The 25863-nt window shown below is 40.2% G+C and overlaps 1 protein-coding gene across 1 annotated transcript in view; it reads left to right on the top strand.

Annotated features, from left to right (window-relative positions):
• Positions 1–17213: 17213 nt before the first annotated feature.
• The window catches only part of STEAP4 (STEAP4 metalloreductase), a 30102-nt gene continuing 21452 nt past the window's right edge, over positions 17214–25863 (top strand). The window contains exon 1 of the mRNA XM_017729250.1: positions 17214–17358. The gene's annotated coding sequence lies outside the window, so the exon portion shown is untranslated. The remainder of the gene's footprint in view (positions 17359–25863) is intronic.

Below are 25863 nucleotides of genomic sequence, written 5' to 3'. Positions count from 1 at the left end.
TTTTCTGTCCCAGATGCCTGTCTTAAGTTAAAATTTCAGATCAAATATTTTTCTCCATTCCCAGAACAAGGGTATTACCAGTAAGTGGAATTGGCTTCAGGTGGTCTGAAAAATCACCTCTCCAACAGGTTTCCATTACCACTGCAGCAACCAAAGCTTGCACTGTCAGCTACTACTGAGTAACAGGCATGATTAGGCATGATAAGGCAATTAAATCCTCAAGTTCACAGATCTGACCACAAGAGTATTCCCACCAGCGCCATGAGCATAAGGAAAATTTGTAACACTTGGGCCATACAGTGTTCTCATCTGTTTTGTTGTTAACCTCTGAATGAAGTTTTTGAAAACTAGCATGAGAGGAGCTACTGAGGTGTTGAAAATGACATTGCTCCTGTGAAAACTCAAAGGTCAACCAAAACTACAAGGCTTCAAAGCAAATCTTATTTGACATAAAATTATGAAGGTCTTCAGTAAAGAGTGGAGACAATCTCAGGAGGGATCTATCTGGGGAAGGAAGCACCAAGTAGTCAGGGTGTTAAGGGCTGCTCTCTGTGGTTCCTCAGACACCTTCCAAGCACTTCAGAGAAAAGGTAACCAAGACCTCACAAGACCTCACAGCACAGAGAAATCTGTTTGGGAATAGGGAAGAACAGGGAAAGTATCTGAGGAAAGAAAATAAAATCTATTAGCAGAGTGGAAGAGAGAGCTGGGTTTTGAGAGAGAGCAAACAAAAAGAGAAGGTCTGGAAGCAGGGGACTGGAGGCCAGGTGGAATGGCAGAGAATGGGTTGGGGGTGGTGATGGGGACCAGGGCAGGATCATACAGTGATGAGAGGAGGGGACAGAGCAGGATATGCAGCACAGAATGCTCCTCCGAAACCCCGAACCAGAGACACTTGTTCTGAATTTCTTTATTCCTCTTCTGTACTGTTTTTCTCAGCCAGGCTGGAAAAAACAGAAAGCATGTCATACCACACCATATGGGCCTATCCTGAGGGCCAGTCATCTGAAATCCATCACATAAGTGTGAGCTGAGCGAGTGACTGGGAGCTGTATCGCATGATTATGCCTTGCGAGGGTCTGCCATCACCGAGGCACTCAGAATATTAATGGATTTTACAATGGCTAGAAGACAAATGAGGACATATTTATGTTGGCAGACCCTAGGAATAAGTCCATACATATTGTATGACTGAATTTCTGTGTATTCAGTTTGGTGGGGTTTTTGGTTTTGTTAGTTAGTTGGTTAGGCATTAAAAATCCCAATACTAGAAAGCTAAAAGACATATTTGGTAGTTATCTGTACATGGAATGAACAAAGGCTCCTGCTGGAGAAAGGAGCATGTGCTTCCAGGCACCAACATCCTGCATAAATCCAAAGTAGCTGAATTTATTTTGCAAAGTAAATCTTCAATCTAGAATTTCACAACTTTCCCAAATTTGATTTGCACTTTAGTATTTGCTTACCGGGTAACGGAGTAAGGGAATTACGCAAACTGTGGTGCACAAGCCACAGGGACCATCTCACCACCTTTCTTACAAAGCAGACTGAGATTTTTAACTGCTGCAGGAGGACGTGATAAGCTCATTTTCAGAGTCAGTGCACCATCATTTTAAGCATTTCTGGAAATTGCTTCCCTTCTTCAAAGTTGTCTTATGGTGTAAGGAGCAGTAGCTCCAGAGACACAGGAGCTGAGTGGTCTGCAAAACCAGGCATCTCATCTGCAGCCTGGCAGATCTGGTTTTAAAAGTGCCAATCTAAATGCTGAAGCAGATGTAGGGTGGCTTCTGCAAAACATGACAGGACCCAAAGAGGCTGTCTAATGTCACAGGAGACTGCAGAGCAGAAAGTTATTTTTGGAACTATTCCTTCTTCTGCAGTATATAATTACTTTTCATTTCTTCGACTGCTTCCATAAGCAATTTCTTACTAGCATGGGGTTTACTCTGTCAAATAATATATTTTATCTACCTATCTCAGGCCTGGTTTTGTTGGTTTTCAGAGCAGAGAACCGCAGGGGATCTCCTGAGCTACTGTAAATTCTTATCTTATTATGGAACTCATTTCACTGATGGTTCAAAAGTGAAGACTACTTGAGATCCGGCATTTGGGCATTCTTTGACAACTACAAACTGATGAGCTCAGAGAAAGCACCATCCAGAAAAATAGGTCAAAAAAAAAAAAAAAAAAAAAAAAGAAAACCAAAAACAAAAAACACAAAACCAGGGATTTTTTTTTCTCTTTAAAATCATAATTTGGACTTCTTTCATGCCCACAAGCAAAATTTAGGAATGCAGTCAAACACATGTGCACAGCTCCCACTGAAGTTTGTAAGGAGTTTCATATGCTTAGTGAAGTGTAAATAATTTTCTGTGAGCCTCTTAATGTTTACTTGCAGACATGCTAGAACCTAAATGACCAGTATGCGCAGATATTATTTCACCTTATTTTTCTTCAAATGCAAGTTGATCTAGAGAACGAAAATTGTGACAGAAGTTAGCAAAAACAGCCTTATTTTGCATTCTTGCAATGCAAACAGGACTGCTACAAAAACTGAATCATGAACTGATGTTCTCATGAATTATAAGATTATTCCATCTGAGCACTTGAAAAATGAATGAATAATATTTGAAAATGTGTCTGTGCTACATTTCCAGTTATCTTCTTTTGGCTCTTTAAATCCATATTAGGTATTAGCATCATGACCACTCCAGGCATGCTAGGAGTCAGTATCACCCAATATGGGTCCTGACAGTTGGTCTTTGGAATATGTCCTTACCATGGCAATAGTTTAATGATTGCTTAATATATAAAAAAATCTTGAACATTTTATAGTACCATCATGCCATCTAGAGGTGGCATATCACTGAGGCTCCCACTCATCCTCATGCCCAGAACAAAGCAAAGTACTTAGAGGAATAGTGGGATGGAAGCCTTTAAAGATAGCCTTTCACTAGGATGGAGATAGTGCCATATGGCATGGACCCCATGCTGTGGAGTGCGTCTGGGGATTCAGGTCCCATGGAGGGTAGCAGTGGCAAGAAACCCTCCTACAAGGTGCACCTTTGGGGCTTCTGGTTCTGCATAACTTCTGATCCCAATTAATAAAGCTGATTTCTTTCTCACTCTTCACATCCCATACAAAACCACTCAGCTGATCAGAAATCAGCCTGTCCAGCTGCATCTGGTCAGGAACAAGGAATACCAAGCAGCCAGCCCTGGGTTGCACATACAGCCTGTATAGAGTCAAGAGTCAAGTCTGTTCTGGGAACCTCAGTGCCAAGACTCATAATGAAAGAAATGGCAAATACACTTGCAGTTATGGAGAAAGTCACTAATTTCAGCTAACTAACACACTTCTCAGGTACAGTTCTCATTACAGAAAGAGACCAGGAGGAAAGGAAAGCTTGGCAACATGAAATATGCCATTTTCAAGAAATTATCCGTCTGGGACATGAAGCATGGACTTTCTATATCCAAATAGTCCACAACACCAGCTGCAGAACAACTGTGGGCCCATTTGCTATAGTTTTGTGTCTGGTACTGAGGGATGCATGAACTCTGCCTGAGATCACCTGTAGGGCTCTTATCTCCCTGTACTTACCTTTGATCTCCCCTGCAGAGACCTTCATCCCAGTTATTGCCTAAATTGATGACAGAGACACTAACAGATCCTTTCTGCATTACCTAACCTCTTCTCATTAAACACATGTAAACATAATATTTGAGGCAGCTCCAACAGATTTGGTTGCAATTAGGCCATGGGTTTCAGCACTATTAGTAAAGGACAGGAAATGCTGTCGCATGAGACTCATTAGGAAAAAAGTTAAGCATTCAAAAACCCATTGCTTATTCACAAAAGAAAAATAAGCAATGGACAATCTGCTGCTTTTCTACCCAGCTCCACTAGAAACTGTGCTGCATCTGGCACTCCATATTCACCTGCCTATGAAGACCTACAGAGGAATAAACACTGTAAGGATCAATGCTGTTCAAAGTAGTAAGATGAGTCAAGTCCATTTCAAAAAGGAAATTTTAAAACAAACAGCCAGCCTTGCATTCACCACATGCTCCCCATCTGTCTTGACCCCTTGATTTCCCAATACTTCTACTTCCCTGAAATAACAGAGCTCTGAACAGGAATTAAGTATTTCTCACAGATAATTCAGGATGGAACTGGCCCCAGAAAGTCCCTGCCCCAATTTTCTGCTCAAGGAAGGATAAAGGTGAGATCAGAACAGCTTTCTTAGAATATTGTCTAGCAAGGTTTTGAAAACCTGCAAGGACAGAGACAGCACAACTTTATATTGTCAAACTCTTCCACAGCTCCACTGTCCCCATGGAGAACAAGCTTCTCGCTGTGTCCAGTCTGGATCACGGTTGTTCAGTTTACACTGTCCCACGCCTCCCATACATATCCCCATGATGGGGTGGCTCTGAGTTTTCATAACCTCCTTGTCTGGTCTAGGAGAGTTTGGTCCCTCCTGAAGTCATCCTGTCTCCCAGCTGAACCACTGCCAGTCCTTTGGTCTCTCCCCACAGGACTAGTACAGTTCATGTCTGCAAATTCTCTCCCTAATAAAGACAGCAAAAGTAACGAAGACATGAAAGAACTACTGATGAGGAGGCTGCAGCTGGAAACTGGCAAGAGACAGAGGGTTATGTTTAGTAATGACTCTTACCTTTAGGTGATTCTTGTCCCGTTTTTAAGGATACAAGAAGAGTAAATTAAATAAGGGTATTGCATAGCAAAACTACTGAGAAAAACAGAAATATCATTTCCCTGTAGCAAAAATCTGCTGTTTGGTTTACTTTGTGCCTCCTATTACATAGGAAAAACTATGGCTGAATTTGCTTTACTGTCTGCTGTTATATTCTACATCTAAAAGAACAGAACAGGCAAACATCAGCAATGAAAAATAATATGAAAAATAAAATCTCAGCTCAGTGCCCTTGCAAACAGCATCAAAGACATTCTGGGAACAATCCTAATCACTAGAAATATATGTCAAAAGTAGTAATTAGTATTGTAATTATCCTACAGCCTTGGCATCTGTCTTGTATAAGCATTTAAACTGCAAGAAAGCAGGTCAGCGTGACTTCAGTTGACACAAATACATGAGATGGGAAGAAGCAACCAAAACTCAGAAAAATATCAAACTAACCACATCTGCTTTCACTTGGACAGTGCTACATGGGATACTGATGCTATCACCAAGCTCCCAACGACATCTGTGTGCATTATCCAAAAATTCCTCCAATGTAAAATTCACAAGCTCTTTTGGAAGCAGGAATTACTCCATTGCCAGTCACGTCTCTAAACAAAAACCAGTCATTTCCTCTGTGCTTTCTGCTGCATTCAGAGTTCTTGGAGCACTAAGCACTCCTCTCCCCTGTCCTGGGAACTAGAGTGGTTGCAAGGCCACCACGGGCTGCACCAAGCAGGCTCTCTGCCCTTGCCATAGTGGACATCCTGACCAATATGCAGGGGCAGCTGGAAATTGAACTACTGTCTGCAGGTGTGGCTCAACCTGTCTGAGACACATTTGTCTCTCCCAGCAGAGAAGTGTGTTAATGGGAATCAATGACTGTAGCATCATAGCTTGCAGCCCAGAGAAGTAGGGCTGGATGGACTCTGATTTGGGTTTACCTGAAGCTGCCCTTCCTCAGTCCGTGATTGCCACAGCCTCAGAAGGTGGGGTAGACTTTGCCTTAGCATTCATATCCCATTTTGGATTTCCTCTGTGGGCATGTGCACATGTGGTGCTGAGCAAGCACTCAGTTAACTTTGGCTAGTGTGGATAATTTAAAATCTCCTTTTTGCTGTTTACTTTCTCTAAAGAGAAAGAACAAGATAAAAGATAAAAGCAACACCAGATCTGATGCCACATCAGCTTTTCCTTTTTCCAGATCTGATGCCACATCAGCTTTTCCTTTTTCCAGTCTCTGAAACTTCCAGCCTTTAAGAACTGCAAAACCAGATCCTTTAGAGAAATAAGAGCAATAATAATTTTATCTGAACTCATTTAAGTAAATATACTATTCTTATTCATAGATGCTTCTAAAAACGCAGGAAATCTTCTGTAAAATATTGTAGGTTGAAGCTATCTGCTTTAAAAAGAAAAGTTCAGCCTTTAATCTCTCTATATTTTTTTTTCAGGTTAATTAATTTGCTTCCTTTAGAGATTATCAAATGCTCAGCTCCCAGTGTGGAGGTGAAATTTTCTGAAAATTAGACAAAAGACTGCTCAGTTTGCCTTTTTTTCCTGAAAATCAGCTGTTTATTCTGAGGAATACTGAGAAGCCACATGTCCTGAGACCTCAAAATTGTCAGTAAAATTTGAGAAGGTTTTGGTATATTTATATTTGTATTTATATTCATATTTATATTTGTAGTTATATGAAAGATTACGCATATGAAACATGATTATTTAGTAGAAAAATGATAAATTTATTAGAATGTGAATGTATACTTCTCAAGACGATTCATGGTCCTTTTGCTCCCATAACAATAGAAGCTCATTTAATTTCAGCTTTTACAGGATAGGCAGTTACAGTGTTTGGTTTCCTATTCCATGAGCTAATGCTAAGCTTCTCAGCAAGTGCCAGCCTTGTGAGTTAATCTTGCACTCATTATCTGCACCAGCAAAAATACACCCTTGTGACTGAAAGAAATGGCACCTTACCAGAAAACAGAAAAGAAAAGCACCTGCCCACAGTGATGAGAGAGAACAACCTGAGCATGATGTTCCTTTAGGATCTCTTCGAATTGATACATAATGACAACCATCATCAAAACAAACATAATGTCATAAAAGAATAATAGTGAGAGGGTGTAGTAATATTTAAAGTAAAAAAACTGGGTTTCTGACAAAAGCCTAAATAAAGAATGTACTAACACAATCAGGGAAAGAATTAGTGGGACTGTATTTCCTTCTAAGCAATCCCACGCTTTTTTGCTATAATGATGAGCAATCAGTTGAAGGGAAAAAAACAATTACCCTAGCCCTTATGTGGTGCAGCAAAGGATTTATAAAGAATTATTTGCATTCACAGAACAAGGAGGCTAGTGAGAAACCCAGACTGTTTCCATATGCACCACCAAACTCTCTTCCCAGCTAATGTGCGAGTCTTTTGTTCCTTGTGATTCATCTTCCCGTGCATGTCATTCACATTAACCATCACCAAAGAGCTGTAAGCACAGAGGTCCAATGGAGAAACAGCCCAGACAGAGACTCCCAGGCTTGTGACCTCTACTCCCTGGTGCTTGTCCTGACCTGACCTGCTGCCTTGCACAGGAGAGCACGGTTGATTCAAGGCAAGTTCTTCTGTGTCTCACAAAGCCAAAAAGACGGTCATTAACAAGGCCATTGGTACCTATGAATTTTGCTGAAGTGGCTGCACTGAAGCTCTGCTCTGCACCACTGGCACCCCTCTGCTGCAAGCAGGACGGCGGCAGCATCAGGAGGAGCCCAGCCCGCCCCGCCTGCCCCGCCTCACGTCTGACACCACGCTCACAAAGTCCACCTGTGCTTATGAGCTGAACTAAGACCTACACGCTCATCGCAATGTCATCTGTGGAGACGTGAGCATTTTCTCTCACTCATTCCTCATCTTCTGCATACCTCACTCCTCCTCCTTGTCCTCAGCCTTTATCACAGGCTCCATCCTCCAGCAAAGCAAGAGCTGATAGCATGTGTAAAGTTAACCGCTGGCAGCTCTCTCACCAGTTCTCGGGCAGGAATCAATATAAACACAGTCTTTGGCTTCTGCATTTATTGCTGATATGGTAGAATGTTAAAGTCCTAGTTTTATTCACAGAGAGTGCTGATAGATACAAACATTGTACTGTGCAACAGTACTCTCTGTTGCTACGCATACGAGAAATATAATTTATCAGTGCAAGTAGAGTAGTCCCTGAAAATGCACTGAACTATGGCATTTTTCTCAAAACACACCTTTTACTCCTTTCTCCTCTCTCATCTACACTGTAATCCTTTAATCTTTGCCCACAGAATGCTTTCCATTAGAGTTGTATCCATACAAATAACAAAACCTCTTTGCAAAGAGTGTTAGGAGTGAAACAATCATACCAGGAAACAGAAGGTAGTGCAAAAGTGCTCAAGAAATGTTGCTATGTTCATGCCAGGAGCAGCTAAACTTACTAGCTATTCCCCCTGTAATGTATCGGGTCTACCACTCTGCAACACTGACCCATGGCTGGGACCCAGAAGGAGAGAAAAGCTTTGTGCTGTTATTTATGTCAAATACAAGATCTGAGTGTTTGCATACAAAGTCAAAAGACAGTACTTTCCAGAAAGATACAGCTTATCTCTACAATTGTTTGGTTTTTCCAAAGACACTTTCATTTTGTCTATTCTGCCTTGGAAACCTGCCCACAGCTGTTCTCCTGCAAAGTGCAGAGGCTGCCTCTACTAAAGCAAGCTCTTCTATAAACACCACACAAAGGGCACTGAGCTTCAGATGTGTCCTCGATTCCTTGCAGTCACCAGCTAGTTACCTCTCTGTAACTCCTCTCTTCTGGATTTCCCTTTCACACTGATCCATATGGTCGCAACTTCTTCCTCTTTTGGTCTTTGAGCATAAGTCTGAGCACTGATCAGGAGTACATTAACATCTGAGGTTTTTATTTTCTCCACTATGGCTTATGGCTTTTCCCTTAAAAGTCCTGCATCTCTTCAAGAACAATTTTTGCCTTTTTTTCCCCCCACATAAATGCAAGCGAAGGATTTGGAGGAAGCCATTCACATCTGTGAGCTTAAGACCAGAATTTAAATCTTTTAGGAATTTAATATATTTCAATTACAATTTTGCACCCTGGTGCCAATGCTCCTCCCAGACTTACAGTCAAAAGCATGGGAGGGTAAGCATTTTAAAGTGAGTGTATCATTTTCTCCACAGGAAGCTGGAGAATAGAGGTGGACTACCAAGATTCAGAGCAAGGGATGGCTATCACTAAGGATTGTCCACTACTTCCTGCTAGGAAATCTAATGGAGATCCCAGAGTGATGGCTACATATTATACCGACAGAAAATGTGTCTCAGCCACTGAGAAGGTCTTCCAAGGTATATGATCAGTGCTGTGTCTGGCTCATATGCTTTTAGTGGAGAGTGAGGAACTTCAGAAACACAGGGTCTGATGCTCCAGAGCAGGTTTGGGTTTACCAGGTGTGTTCAGAAATCATCAGACCTACTCTGCCTGTCTTGCACACACCTGTGCAGCCCGAGTTGAGACTGTCCATGTGCTCCAGGGTGGGTCACACCTGCTCCTGTAGCAGTCACACCCCCAGGGTCAACTCTTGTATAATAAAATCTGATCAGGATATCTATGTCACCTCCTGCCAGATTTCTGGGGTTTGGTACCCATTGTAGGAGTGTGCCCTTGCTACCAGGATCTATCCCATCCTATGTGGTGATAATGACCCCTTGCAGCTGATTGCTGTAGGAAAAAAATAAAAAGTAGATGCTGTGTCAGTGTTTCACTGCCTCATGCAGGGAGAAGGGGCATTTGTCTGTAGGGGGAAACCCTGCAGGGCTGACACTGCACTGACCACATCTGCAGTGCTGCAGCCATGCACCTTCTGGCTGGGCTGGACAGGCACCAGCTCAGGCCCCACAGCACCACGGGAACATCTTTGCCTCCAGCTGATGCCTTAAGAGGCCTCCTAGAAACAGACACTAGACAGAAGTAAGGGAATAAAGGTAGGTATTTATTTGAAAGGCCTTCAAAGGTACCCCCTGGGGAGCCAGGGGCTATTGCCAAGATGGACCCCAAGATGGACAACAGGTCACGAGTTCTTCACTCTTTCATAGGTTTGGTTCATTTGCATATCAGGGTTAATTCTCCAATTAAACTTCAGTTTTCCCCTCAGCTTATCCCCCCCTTAGCAGTTCTTTGGTTTATACTTTTCAGCCTAGGACAGCCTAAGTGTCCTTGAAGAGCAGCCCCAGAGAGGCTTTGTTATGCCTACCTAGCACGAGAGCAGAAATTAACAGGCTACAATTTCAGAGTTACACACTAAGCAGTACAGAATTTGAAAAACATAAAAATTAAAACCTAAGGCATCACAGCAGCTTCATTCAGGTCCTCCTTGGGTATTGAATGAGAGCTTTGGTGGATCGATGCTGCGTTTATTCCACAGGGTCCCACGTGGAGACGCTCAGGCGGCGCTCTGCCAGCGCCTACGCGGGCACCCGATCTCACCTTCGCAGGTGGTCACAAACACCCACTCACACACAGTCTGTGCACGAACCGGAGACAGAGAGGCGAGAGGGGTTCTCTGCATGCAATTCCGAGGTGTTTAATGGCAACACCCCGAAGAGAACAGAGACAAGAACAGCAACCAAACCGAAAGCCCGCGTCAGTTTTATCCCGAGCTCCCAAAGGCGGGCAGAGTATCCAAAACCAAGTCTGAGGGCAAGGGGGCAGAGGCAAGGTTGAGTGACATAACAGGGGCCAATGGGAAAAGGGATGGGAGGGGAGGGAGGGCCAGTGACCAGCAGAATCTAGGCAAAGGGAGAACTTCCTGGCACAGCGTTGTAGGGAGAGGTCGCTTTTAGGGTAATTTGGGGGGTATAAAGTGCACTTAGCCACCGCAACACTTGGGGCTCCTGATTTTTTAACGGCTAATTTCCTAATTTTTATCCAGTACAAACCTCATGCAAAAAACTACTGTGCCGTCAGAAAAGAGGCAGTTCTTAACATGGAAGGATGAAAATCCTACATTTTAGTGTGATAGACTGCTGAAAGAGATATCACATGAGTAGGTGATTTGGCTGGTTTTTCCTTTGATATCACATAAATAAAATTAACAAGTAGATTCTTTTTTCATTCCAAAGACATCTTTTATTTCAGATTTACTACAGTGTCAGTACAGAGACAAATTTTGTTATGATGTTCTCCAGCACAGGGTTGAATAATTGAATTGTCAGGCAAGCAACTAGTTGAGATCTTTAAAAAATATTTATAACTGTCGAACAGAGAAGCATCGTCGGGTTTTCAGTACTCATTTGTTCCCTCTTTAAGGCTTTCAGATCATTCAAATTGAGTCAGACATTATTATTTTAAAGGATGTTTCTAATATGTTATTATATTATCTCTATAGAAATTGAACATTCATCAGTCAAGGCAAGGTTGTCAGCTTTTAGAACCACAGATATTTATGTATTACTCATTGATATCAATCGCAGCAGAGGTATCTACATTTTTCTTCTCAAAAGAAAACAGGTACACACATGTCCTTTATTATTCTCTTCTCTTTTGATGCTTCTTCTCACACACAGGAACTGCTACTTTTATATCTTAACAACTGATAACTGTTGAAGTATTAGAAACCATTCTGGGCTGCCTAGGCTAGAAACGGGAGCCAAATTTCCCATACATTAGAAAATAAGGTACTGTAGCAGCTTCCTTAAATAGAGAATTGCAAACACAAATCCAAAACCAGGTGGAGACGGAGAGTTAAAAGTTTACGAAGGGATTTGGCAAAGTACTGCTGAATGCAGCAGCACAGAGGGGGACACAGAGATGCAAGAGACGTTCACCAGTTATACAGTCATTATATGTATTGCTAAATATCCTGTTGGAATCTCCTCAGAGCTACCTTCACCCTCGAGGTTGTGTCTCCCCTGCACACTGCTCCTCTCTAAAGAAAGAATGCTGCTGTGGACGTGCCTCTCTGCGTGCAGGCGTAGGGAGAAATCAAAGGCAGCCCACGCCTCTAGGGCAGCCGCGGTGCTGCCGTGCCTTTGTGCACATCCAGCCACCGCCCCGCATCCCTGCGCCCCGTCACGGCCGTGGGGCCAGCCCTGCCCCTCGCTCCCGGGCAGCCCTGCTGGCTTAAGGCACTCTTTGGAGCCGCTGGGTGTTCTCCACAAACAGTCTAATTAGTGACAGCAGCGCTGATAATCAATAATGACAGCTCGAGTAATAGCCAGCTATAACAGTGCAATAAACAGAAATCAAATCTTTCATATTAGATCAATTAAGGTGGAGGCAATGAGTCTCTTAAGCCACCAGAGTGGCATTTTAAACAGATTACCGAGGCTTTAAAAAGTCTTTATTTGATGTGGGGTTTATCTTCTGACATGGCATATTTTCAAATCTTTGCACCACTTGCAAAAGCAGTGCCAAACCTGCCTCCTGTCAACACCACAGTGCTACCTCAGTCAGCAGTAAACAGAAAACTCAACAGCAGCGTCGAGTACAGCAGGCTGCGGGGCCAGGCAAACAGGGAAATGAACACCAGTCTTAGTGTAAAGAGCTCCAGGAGGGATAATGGAATAGCATAAACAAATAAGAAATCATCTACAAGTTAAAAATGAGTGAACGATTGGCCCACCTCCTGAAATAAGTAAAAAGACTTTTTCTTCTAATGAATTAGTCGTGAGTCTTTCTATTGCATTTTTTCACACCAAATCTCTTGGTTACACCTAAACATCCAGTAAAATATTTTCTATATTGATCACTCTTTTTTTTTCTAGAAGAGCAGGTTTTATTGATCATGAGTAGGTAAGAGATGTGGTTTCACGCCTAGACAGTGAAACTAGAATATCAGCATAATCCCTCTTAAAGCTTTTTTTTCTACTTTAGTTGTGAAATTGTTTCCATAAGTATCTGTGTGACTAGGGATCCAAGTGAGCTCAGTAATGGCTCCAATCGATTTCAGTTGTTCACACAGCTGTATGACTTAAGACTATATCCTTTATCCTTATTTGGATTGCTAACAGAGTCCCAGCAAAATCCAGTAGGATTTTATCTGTTGCTGTGAAACTGACTCCTGATTAATATTAACCTGCCGATTTAAAGCTGGGATAATACAATTACCCAAAGCTAGATCTTGCAGCCCTACTTACACCCATGAACAGAAAAAAATCCAGGAACCTTTGAGTTACTCACAGGGAAAAAAAAATCCAACCAGTGTGATTAGTGGATACATATATTAGTGTTTCCAAATTATACAGCTGAAGTCAATAGGTACTTCTGTGGGATCCTCTAGACAACCTGCATCCTTGACCAAAATTAAAAGAGAAGCACTCATCCAGTACATTATTAATGTTAATATACCAGATCCATGTAATTAAAATCAAAGACAATTCTGTTACCATAATTTTTAGAATATTAAAAGGCGCAGATGAAGGGGAAAAGCAATTTTGACTGAGAGGTTACTGATTAATGTAATTTTAACAATATCAATGTATACCAAAGTTCTAAGTACTAGTGACACTATCAGTAAGTTATCAAAACTAATTGGTACAGTTAAAATGCTGGGAGTCCAAGGGTTTAGCTTTCTATTTGTCATGGCAATTACTATTTCATTTAGACTGTTTCTTGATTCTGAAGTGTACATTGTGTTGGATTTCACATTTGACATCTCACAAGGCCCCTTTCTAAGAAAATTAGATCTTGCCACCTGTCATGCTAGTGAGAACCATTAGGCTCCCAGAGCAATATAAGGCTAGAGAGAAAGTATACTTTTTTTTAATAACTTTTTAAGTTATACTTAAAAAACAGTGACTAAGCACCTTCTTTAATAAATTGTATAAATGATGCAAAGAAAAGGTGGCTATTATGAACATTTTTCTTCAACTATAAAATAGCTATAAAATACTTATCTTATATTTAGCTGTTGGTTTGATTGAGCTCAAGTGTTTGTCACACCCGGAGAATACTGGCACAAGTGGCTCTTGGTTTAGATATTTTCATTGCTCTGAGGTTGTCTGCCTTTGTTCCTGGGAAAAGAACAAGCTCTTACAACAGTGTGCTACACTACTTAGACCATAATAGGCTTCTACATTGCCTTCTTTTGACTGTTTTTTCAGTCTATTCACATGATTTTCAAAGTACTTCAACCTGTTTTGCCAAGTGATCCAGCATTGATGACTCCCTTTCAAAGACTTTTCCAGGAAGTGTTTGATAGCAGAGTTGTCTACAACATGAAATTAAATATTAGAAGCACAAAAACTCTGTAAGTGAAGAAAATTCTGCTGTATGATGCATTTTTTTATATTTTTACAGAAAATATCACTGCTGACAGTACTTGGCTTTCCTACTGTAAATCTACCATAGTGTTACTCACACCTCTGCAAACTGTCTCAAAACATTTTTCACTGGGTCTGCAGGACCATGTACCAATTTCATGGACCATCCACATGGCCTCCTTTGTATTTATATTTGCATTTATGTTTACAGTGTGCTTTCTTTTGAAGGCACTTAGTGTTGCTATTTCAGTGGCACTGCCAGCTCACACACCTACAGTTCCACTGCTGGCCTGTGTTTCCATATTTGCTTTCTGCCTGTTTACAATAGAACATTCCTTCTGGTGAGAGACTCACTCAATCTGACATGCTTCCTCCCAGTTTGCAGTGTAATCTGTATGTATAGTCCCACTCCTGTGCAGTATGTTTTTATGACCAATGTGCAAGATTTTTAGATAGACTATGAATATTTTTATTCTTTGATCACTAGCTATATATAGCTAAATACATATCATAAAAGAGGCTTCAGACCCCATAGTTATAATAAAATGACCAACATGGCCTTTTGTGCACCAGTTGCAATTATTCAGACATACACTTCTCAGTTTCTATTGGATTGTTGCAAAATTAATTATTTCATGATACATAACAGGATGGAGTTTTTCATCTTCAGTTCAATCACTGTCACTTGAAAGGAATGTCTCTTCTGTATCCTACATCAGAGCACACTTCAAATGAATATTTTTTTGTGATGATCAATGTTAACAACTTTCTGTGACGAATACACATTCAACAACCACCTCCCTACTGAACTTTTGCTCTTGTAACTAGATAATTTCTGCTTACATTATTTAACTTTCCACCCTTGTTTTTCCCAATTATTGCTAAAATAGGCAGAAAAAAATATTTAGGGTAAAAGATCTTTCAACATTATTTCTTAGTGGCATTTGTGAACAACTCCACATAAAACAATTCTATATCAACATGACATATGTGGGCATCAGTGAAGTGTACACCTGATCACAGGACTAAAATGCAACAATAAATCAGATTTTTCCAAAATCCATTATAAATTTAATTTCAAACAATCACAGATTTCTCATTATAGCACAGAAATTACATTCTATCAGACAAAACAGTAATTTTTTTGTGGCTATCAGGATGTTGCGAGTTAAGAGACCACATGACATGTAAAGTATTGGAGTACCAAGCCCTTAGGGTTTTTTTAAAGCATTTAATTTTAAACAATCATGTAATTCTTTTTTCTCTGGTAATTTTATAGCCTTGTATCTTATTAAAAAAGCTTATTTTATATGAGAAACAGAGTGTAGAAATCTACATGGGAACAGCATATTCTTCTATTTAAAACAAAAAATATATTCAGTATATGCAGGTCTGACAATTTGAGATGGAACTTAAGAAATCGTTTAAATTTAACCTCTCTTCTTGACGTGAGATTATATTAACCATCAAGGTAGAAGTAATTTAACATTTAATTACTCTTTTCTGTCTTAGAGATGTTTTGAGAATTATTCCCACTGTCAAACAGAAATAAATCCTGTAAACTGGCTATAATAAACCAACAGGAGTCTCTGCAATATTGAGCTGGGACAGTTACTTTCTTTACTGGCAGATGCTTTATGATTCGTGTCATTTATTACACCAGAGTTTTACTGTGAGGTGCTATTGCATGCTGCAGAAAAGGCCACAATAGGCATCTGGAGGGAAGAAATCCACATGAGGATTCCCTGACAGTGCTCCTAGCTCACAGCTCTACAGCAAAGAGCAGGCTTTTCACTTCTGTGAGGAAAGTTTGGAAGTCTGCTCCCCCATCCAACACACATCCAGACGACCAGGAGATGCACAAATGTATGACCAGGTAATGCTCCTGCCACCGACTTGTGTGCCCCTGCTCTCGCCTTTCTGAAAAGGAAGCTGCATTTAAGATAGCACAAACCCTGGGAAGGAACGTGATTTTTTGGAAATAGTTGAAAAAGCACCACCAATAGACTTAATGCTGCTTCCTTTTGTGCTTGATTTAAACAACACTTCTGGGCAGGAGCCAGTGAAAAGTCAGTGTTGACAGAGAAGAATTGTTAGTGGTCCGCAAGAAAGTGTTCCTTCTTCCCCATTTGGAACTTGACCTTCTCCCTCCCAGGGCAGGCACTGAACCAGCCTGAGGCCAAACTGGAACAGAAAGCTCCAGCCTGGAAGGAATGCTGTCCCATAAAGCAGGTGGTTAGAAATCCCCCTTGTTCCCTCATTTCCATTACATCTGTATTCACTTTTATTGTGCATCAGTCAGACCAGGCTCCTCAGAAGGGATAAGCTGCAGATATCAGTAGGACTTAGGCATGAAAATGAAGCTACTTTTGAGCAAGTTCTTTTTATTTTCTTTCCACATAGCAGATTTTACACTGAATGGGGCTTGATTGCCCACAGTTTGCTGCATAACAGAGGAACCACAGCTCTAAGTTCTCAGACAACTCAAACTAACCTGGAACATAAGAACCCATCTCTTCCAGGGTGTTCTCTTTGGATCTCACCTCATAAGGCTGATGAATCCCATGGCCAAGACTCCTTTGCCTGATTCAATAGGGCAGAGCAGCACAGCCCGACAAGCAGGGCATTGCCATTGTGAGTAGGATCCCAAAAACTTTGTATTACATCTCCAAAGCCTGGGAGCTAGGACACGTCAGGATGACTTTATATTATCCTGGACTGCCTTTTCCTTCGTTTTACCTCAGTGAGCTGTACCAAAAATGATTTACCTGCCAGGTGAATATTACCTAATTTGTTTAAATTTTAGCTTAGCTTTCTAGGTTTGTGTATTTTAATGCCTATTTTTATGATACTTTTGCTATTTCTGTATGTAATAGATAGGAGAGGAGCAGTAGCTGCTTCGCATAGAGGCAGCTATGATCTGAAATGAAACTGGTGTAGAGGATTATACAAGTAACAGATTACAGGAGAGGTGCTCAAAGTGTGGAGACGGGATGAAACCAGACGCTCCTGGGCTATAAACAAATTAGTAATAGTCAATTACTGGTCATTAAGCCCATGGGAGGCTGGTAAAACTGGCTTTAGAGATAACAAAGGGAACAAAGAACAAATATTCAAGACAGGTAATTAAAACATACTATAAATAGTATATATAGATATAAAGAGGAATTGTGGACCATTGAGGAAAGAGTAACGTGCAGTACGTGCTGAGAACCATATAAAAGTAGCCCCACACTGATCCTAGAGTAAGATGGAAGAGATCTTCAGCAGCACCATACTTCTCCCAGTGAAGAACCCGGGACACTAACAACTTGCCAGAACCCTCTCCCTTGCTTCTTGAGGACCAACAGAAGAAGGGTGAGCATAATGCTGGATAAAGGGGTGGAGATGAGGAAATTGGTGGGTACTAGCATCAATTGCATTATGATTGGGAGTGAGCTGTAATAATTGGAAAATTTGAAGTGTTGGTTTTCACAAAATGAAACTCATAAGAACACTCTGATTAGACTGCTAATACCTGAATTAATACTTGTGTTGATATGTAAGTTTTCATTTTTCAGCCCATACAAAATACGTGGTGTAGGGTTTTTTCTTGTGTATTTGGTACCTATACTGCTTAGTTGTAATTGTGGATGCAACACAAAAATAGATTAAGAAAGTCGTTATTCCCTGGAGAATAAGGTCTACATGATGCCAAAAAATACCAAGTACATGAGACAGAAGTTGAAGTACAAGTTAGTACTAAACCAAGCATATCATCTATAGGAGACAGAGATTTCAGAGAGACAGTTCAATTGTGCCTATTGCTTGGAAGAATAAATAAAGCCTCTTTGGTTTAGAGAAGGTGAACACTTTTTATTCTGACATCTCTGCTTTCCCATTAGTAACTTCCCATGGCATTACCATCAGATTGTTGACAGAAATGTGGTTTTGTAAGTATTCATTTCTAGAGGGGGTGGCTCTGTCCCTTAGGCCATAATTTTTGTCACAATAGAAGCAGCTTTTCACATTGCTAAAATTAGTCTTTGGTTGACTTTGCCAGCAGAAATATGACAAATGCTTCTGAAAATTCTTATTAAGCAAATTTCATGGAGATATTTATTGCAACTTCCTGACATTCTTTAAAAAAATGCAAAACACAGAGTACTCGTCCGAGGTATATGCACACATTTAAATAACTTCTCACAGAAATAAAAGGATGTAGATGAGAATGGTCAAGATGAAAATAGCTTTACTGCAATACATGCTGGTGTTTCCAGTCCCATTATTAGCATCAAATACAGTCTACCTGAACCTTCTGACTGTTGATGTTTTGATTTTTCTAAATAACGAAGTGGATTGGGGGAATGGAGGACAGAAATTTTCCCCTTGTTCATGTACAGTCTCTCATATACAGAGCTGCTGTCAGCATGTTTTTATGTCCATATTCACCTGTCTGTGAAATGCTTCTTGTGAAACCTGAACGTCTGCATCCTAACTTGTTCTGGGAGACCTCCCATTCCCACTTCATTGAGTTAGGTGTAAACACCACCTTCACAAAATAACCTTTATGTGGCTGGGAGAGTGTCTGACGAAACCAGGGAAATCACTGCTAGTAGTAAGCGTACTTTAAAAGGAGTTGAAAGGACAGGGAATGTAGAAGAAGGAGAAGAGGAGCAGAGAGAGAATGGTCAGTGCTGTGGGGTCAGTGAGAGGAAACCGTGAAAGGAAGAGACTTTGAGAATAGAACGTTTGTTGTGCCACAATCAAAAGCAAGACCTTTTGGAAGAATTATGTCATTTAATAACAGCTCACAATCATTTCTGAAGAACTCAAACTCATCCTTTCCAATGAAACTCATCTTACTCAGTGAAACCAGCATCTTGTGTTGTTCAAATAACTTCCTCTTCTGTCTTCTGCTTGGTGGCCAAGCACAGTAATGATGACCAGTAATGTCATAAGCCCTCAAAAGCCCTGAATAAAACTACAGGGGAGTCTGAGGGACCTGATAGCACTACAGACACTCAAGTCCTCTATGTCATTGTCAGGCTGGCACTAGAAATCATTTACTCACTTAAGTAGCCTATTCATCTTCATGTCTCTACCTTATTGCTTTCTTTCATAATGCAGTACAATTTCTTTTTCTCTGATTAATTATAATATCATAAATGTATCACTGGAAAAGAAGTTCTACCCTTCTAAAGGGAGCACAGATATAAAAATATCAAAATTATTTCTCCTTGACTAAATGTTAAATTTATTTCTGTCTGTGTCTGTTGGCTATTGCCTACATGATAATGAAGTCCCCATTTTCAAAAGGAAATCAAAGAAAAAGAAGGGAAACAAAAATAGATTCTGTATGTCTAACTAGCCTAGAAGAAAAATGATGCATTTCAAGTTCTTCCTGTTATGGATGATACAAAGGAATATATATTAAGACATCTGTGTCTGGAAAATTTATTTATATAAAGTGTCGGGAAAGATTAAAGCAAGACACAAACACTATGCACATGCAGTCAGACTTGGTCAGATGGGGCACTTAGGCCTGCAGGGCTCAGAGGAAGACATTTAGACTGGTATGGTAGCATTTACTGGAGTAAGTCAAGAGCATGGACTTGCAAAGGTAGCATGGCTAAACTGATACAGAGTAATTTGTTCAGCTCCTGTGATTTGGTCATATGTTTGAGCATTTTGGCAGTAGGGGCGATTTTGTCAGCTATGGAACTCAGTAAAAAGTCTGGCTATGCCAGTAGTGTATCTTGCTGCTGGAGTGAGCTGCTCAAAATGGATTTGAGGCTTTTGTATTCTTTCCAAGTCCGTAAAACTGACCAGTTGATCTTTCTACATTTCTATGCTGCTGTTATCCTTGTGGCTCATTTTTTTAATTAGCTAGACAGTAGCTGTAAAGACATTACATAAATAGGATACAATAATCTGGAATGGTTATGGACAGAAATTCTACAGCCTATTTTCTCTCTCACAAGCAGTTCTAAATTTCAGAATATTGTTGCATCCCAAATGTGGGAAAAGGAAAAAATGGGGGGGGAGCAGGGGGGAAGGAGGGGGAAGGTTAAGTGAAGTTTTAAAAACAGTTTCAGCTGAAGGGTCTACAATATTTTTCAGGTCTAAAAATATTCAAAAGCAATATTAATCTTTTCAGAAAATATCAAACATCCCTTGTTAACCTCCTCTAAATATGACAGTTCAGCTTCACGAAATGGAAGCAATTTCAGCTAGAAGTATAAAGCAGGGAGAATCATCATCCCTGACTTACGGATATTTGTAAATTCTTTCAAGAAAAATCACTAGATATATTGGAATGACTTATTGGACCCATATGGCTTGTAGACCATAAAGATCTAGTCAATACAGCCTAGGCAGATTTCAGCTCAAAGGCATGGTCTGTAAATAAATATTTCTTAAACTCACCTTTTCTTCCTAGCATCATTTTGAAATTATATTGGACATTAACACACAACCTAAAATACAGCACCCATTCTCGTGAGCTTCAAACTATGGTGTTTCCAGCTGTTGAGGACACTCCACAGAAATAAAGCAGTCCCAGTGTGACACCATTACTTTTGTGCAATGTTCATACCTCCCCACAGCCCAAGGAAAAATACACCTTTCCAACTCCAGAATGGATCAGTCTGATCATAATCTAGGCTTTGCTTTGGGCCATTGACTGAAATATTTCAGTGTGCTTTACTTTATGCTCTTTTTTAACTGTACCCGGGTGTTCTTCCCAGAATACTTGCAACAAGTATTTTGCGTTCCATCTCATAAAATCACAGTATGATTTATCTGTGAAAGGCTAGGAAGTTAAAGTTAGTCCTGCATATTTCTCTACATCAGACAGTAACTACCTTGGGGGATATTTTGGCCTCCTGGTAGGCACTGTCACCAGCAGAATATGTTCCCAGAAACTAAGTGAACAATAGTGTCACATTCTTCACTGTTATTTAAGGAAAGACTGTTTAGAAATTAAGCAACAAGCTTGAATGCAACAGGAAACCAGAGCAGCCTTCACAAACACATACACAACAGCTATCTCTGGTCACAGGGTAACTTTATCTGCTGAAACAACAAAGAATGCTGATACTGAACGGTTATTATCATCTCAGAAATGAAAGTGTCACTCTGTGAATAGGCGATAAACACCAGCTGAACAAAATTACCTTTATTTAGCATAAAGAACCTGTGATATTTTAGCTGCATGTGTCTTCAGTGCCTTTAATCCCCACTTAAAATCAAATTGCAGGTAGCCAAAAAATAGAAAATAACACTAAGAATGTAAAAGCTTACACAGTTACATTTTCCCATCTCCTACTGACAGTATTATAAGAGGTCCCTCCAGGATCTTTACTGATCTTCACATGTGCATTGAAAACTAATGAGACACAATAAAAACCTGAGACATCTCACACATATTTGAGTGTAGTTCCTTTGAAAACATTAACTTTAGAGGAAGAATTCCAAACTAGGATTTGGCTTCAGCCAAGCTGAGAACAAAAAATGGAAAAGTGTTTCAGCCATTACAGACTTTCATTCCTGTGTCAGTCTCACTTCTGACAAGAAAAATTATTCCCCTTCTCATGTCCTTCACTTCTCAAATTCTTTCTTAGAAGATGATCAAAATGAAGCATGGACAGGCTGGATGAGGTTAGTGATTTATACAGAAAGAAAGAAGTTAGAAATTACTGTCTCTTCCAAAAACACCTGTTCCGTAACTTGGAATATCTGGTCACACAACAGCTCATCTCTGTGTGTATGTTTTTGGCTCATGTTTACACTTGCTGAGTACTTTATGAAATGCTGTTTATCTTGGTATGCAACTTCAAGTGACCTGTATTGCTCACCTGCTTGCATGCCCACTGCTTTCCTCACAGGCTTCATGGATAAAGTACTGTGCAAGAAAGAAATCTTAAGCTGTCAAAAGTTCTGGAGCTTATGTTCAGGAATGGTCTGGATAGTCCAACCCCGTCGAAACTGACAGCAAACACTGACAGTCAACAGCTTGAGTTTGAGCACAAGGAAGCAAGTGAACCATCACATGAAACAGTGTCAAACAAAATTCAAGAAAGAAATGTTGTTGACTTTATTTGAAATGGAAATATTATCTGTGTCCTAAACACTTTTTTTTTTTTAATCAAGTTTCACTGAAAGTATGCTGAATTGTTTCCAATCAAAGACAATTCTATTGTATGGGAAATCCATGGATTTAAAAGTGACACCTCTATCTGTGATTTTGTGAAGGGTAATTTTTTTTCCTGTTTCTGGGAAAGCTCATGTCAAGTCAGTTACCCCTAAACAGGAATCAGTACTTCACTCTCAAGAAACTATGCTATGTGCAGAAATGCCACGATAGGGACACAGAATATAGGACAAAGGTTATGTTTAAACCATGCTACTCTGTACCCTTCAGGGAGCGGTTTTCAGGGAGAAATCAATTTACTCTGGCATGTCTGAGATTTGGGTTAACTAGTGTGCTTTGTGGTGTTTGCCATCTCTAATGCATAAATCCTCAAAAAAGTGTTGATTTCCATCCTGAATACCTGTGTAATTTTGGACCTCAGAATAAACCCCCAGCAAAATTATGTTCTTCTGTCTGTGAAGGCTGCACATAACAAAGGCAGCACTTACAAAGCTATAGCCAGAACTTTTTTTTCAGATGCTAAAACTTAAATGTACATTCCCAAGACTACACCTTCCCTGCCAAGGAAAACATAAAACCAAGTATATTTCAAACAGTGATATAACAGAGGGATACAAATGTCTATCAGCAGCCTTGAGGCTGCATTTATCAGTAAATTTCCATCAGCCTCTGAAGTGCCCTGTGGCATCCCTGTGGGCATGCTGGCTCCCCTAGGGCACCAGGACTGCTTCTCTCAGGGACAGCCATCCTAGCTGTGTGTCCTGGATCTCCCTGGTCCCAGCGTGAGTTTGCTGTCTGATGGAGATTTTGCAGCACAAAGTGACATGCATTGTGCCTCCTTTTCCCTTCTGGGTTTTTTTAGAAGGTTGTCATCTCTTCTTCCACAGTAACTATGAGCCTGGGGAAACAACCTCCTACAAACAACATGCAGCTTTGTAACACCATTGCTCTTTTTTTCTTTTCCTTAAAAAAAGGAGCACAGACAAGTGATGATAGGAAACAACAAACGAAAAAAAAAGAAAAAGGAAGGGTGAAGTGTGAGAGATGAGCGCTCAAACATGTATAAGGACGCCAGAGATGGACACAAAGTAGAGCACACCCCTCCCATGTCCCTGGTCTTTTCTTTATGCATTTGAATCTTGAAATTATTGGCACATATGCTTTGGAAGATCTTCCCCAGTAGTGCTTTCGACTTCACTGCTCTCATGTTTTCAGGCTAAATTCAATCTTGCATTCAATGATATGAACTATTTTCTGAAGACTCTTAGCCTCATTAGCTATTGTTGCAATAAGAGTGATGAGAAAATATCTCTCTAGACTTGGCTGCAGTGACAAAAACTCTAGAAATGCAGCTTGCAATTTCAAGGATATATTGAAGGTGCAAGTCACACTCCATAACTGAAAAATAATGAAAAATAGCCATTGGCCAGGCTCTGGTAATTCCTGATGATTTATAATCAGTTTCAAACAGCACTAGCCTTCAGTAAATAAAAATGTATGGGTTTGTTTATTTCCATAACTAAGACTAAATCTTCTTTTTTTCCCCCCATGAGTATACCTAAGTTTTTTTTAACTCATAAACTACTGCTATCTCTCTTTTTTTTTTTTTCCCACGCTGTTTAAAATGACCACATCAACATATGCCCTGAAATCCTCCATGGATGATTTATTTTAAGGCCTGAAATGTCTAATTAATTCCTCCTGTTTCTCATTTTTTTCAATAATTGCATGTGAGATGATCACAACAGTGCTCTCAAGAAGCTACATTAGGTACATATTTCTCTTTATAATTCAGCACCCAATACTTTTGGAGAATACAAACTGCTGAATATTTTCTGATGATCTACTTGGGGTTTTGCTAGTTTTTTTAAAGATTATTATTATTTGTGTTACATGGTATTTACAGTGTTGCTTGTCCACCTTCAGCCCAGAAGCAAAGTTTCTTTCCAGGGCTGCTCTGAGACAGTATTTTTTCATCAAATCTAAATGTCATCTGTATAAGTCTTACTAATCTGAAAGGTTTGCAAAATTTATCACGTTTTGCCTCAAGTGCCAAATGCAGCCTAAACACACATCTGAGAAAACAGTGCATCTCACAAATGTTTCAAAAAGTTAACAAAAAAACCCTCTTTTATTTTTGCTACTACGAACACCCACCAGGACCTTCGTGATTTACAGGGGACAGAGGTACTTGTCACTGACCATATCTCCTCTCCGTAGCGTAACAGACCTGTTTTGTTTCTTCAGGCCTATCAATGGACAAACAGGGTGTTTCATTCATCTTTCCTATAACTACGAGAACTATTCTGTCTGTTCTTCCAGTCGTTCCATATCAACAAGTATATCCAGCTCTTCTTTAAAGCACTGCTTTACAATGTGGAGGCATCACACAGGTGTGGGAATTGTTGGACAATTCAATGCTTTCCTGCTTTTTTTTTAGTATTCATAAGGTATTTATCCACTGGAAAATAGCTTCTAATAATTTTCAGATTTTTTTTTGCTCATTATTACACAGGAACTCAATGCTTAGATCAACTTGATGCACTGAACTGCATAACACTTGCCCTTTTTCCCATCTATTATGAATTTGTACATTTATTTCTCATATATCTTCTGTGGGCTTAGCCTTGTGGTTTTAAACTCTGCAAGCCAACTCTGTTCCTCTCCATTCCCTTTAATTTAAGTGTAATAACACAATTCTTGGCAGCATCTTCATATAAGGGTCACCGGAAAAGGAGCATCACACTGGTTATCCCCAGGCACATCCACTGCCTCAGTGGACATTCTGAGCCAGGTCGTACACTTGGCATATGCCAGGTGCGCCTTGTTGTATCTTCCAAGCTCTTTCAAATTGATATCACCTTCTTCAGTTCCTGGATCTCTTCCAGTTGTTCAGGCATCACACTGGTTTGTGCTTTTTGTCACAGTATACAAAGTGACACAGGCTATTTCTGTTCTAAATCTCAGACAGGACCTGATCTCTTCTCTAGAACTCAAACTCTCAAATATACTTTCTTCAGCCCTAGTGCAGTCACAGACTGTTCTGAATGAAATTTCTTCTTGTCCTTTCTTTCTGTTTTTAGAAATTACCTCTGTGTTTTATATTTTCTATGACTCTTCCTTCTTAGTGTGTTTTTCTAATTAGTTTCCAGTAAGTTTCCTAAAGTGAAGACTGTGTAAAAACATTTTTCTTTTACTATCTTCCTCTTTAATGTCAGACATTGCTTGCAAGTCTAGAGTGCTATATTATTTAAATCCCCTTCAATTCATTTTTCAAACTTATAAAATTTCAGTGCTAGTGGGAGTCTCTTAGCCCCTTGCTCTTATCTGGATTATTATCTAGTTCAATGATGCTCAATTCATCTGTTTGGAATTATGTCCCATTTCAAACAGATATGTAACATCACAAAATTTTCATCTACACAGTGGCTTATCCCTTAAAGACTCATTTCTCAACACTTATCCATCACAGACTGGCTCCATAGGACAGCTGCCCTTATGAAGAATATCTAGAGAATTTCAGAGATCAGCTACTTTCAACCATCCCCATGCCAATTCCTTTCCCTTTCCTTTCATCCCAATGGGGCAACCTTACTGTCCTTACCTACAGGTGGAATGGCACAGGAGAGCCATGGCAGAAGGAAACAGCTCTCCTTCCAGGCAAATATTTGCTGTTGTGCTTCTACAAAATTTCTGGCTTCTGCAATTCTGGTTAGTCTTCCAAGAGT

The sequence above is a fragment of the Corvus brachyrhynchos genome, unplaced genomic scaffold (genome assembly GCF_000691975.1).
Source record: "Corvus brachyrhynchos isolate BGI_N302 unplaced genomic scaffold, ASM69197v1 scaffold142, whole genome shotgun sequence".
Taxonomy (NCBI): Eukaryota; Metazoa; Chordata; class Aves; order Passeriformes; family Corvidae; genus Corvus; species Corvus brachyrhynchos.
This window is presented reverse-complemented; position numbering and strand designations above follow the sequence as displayed.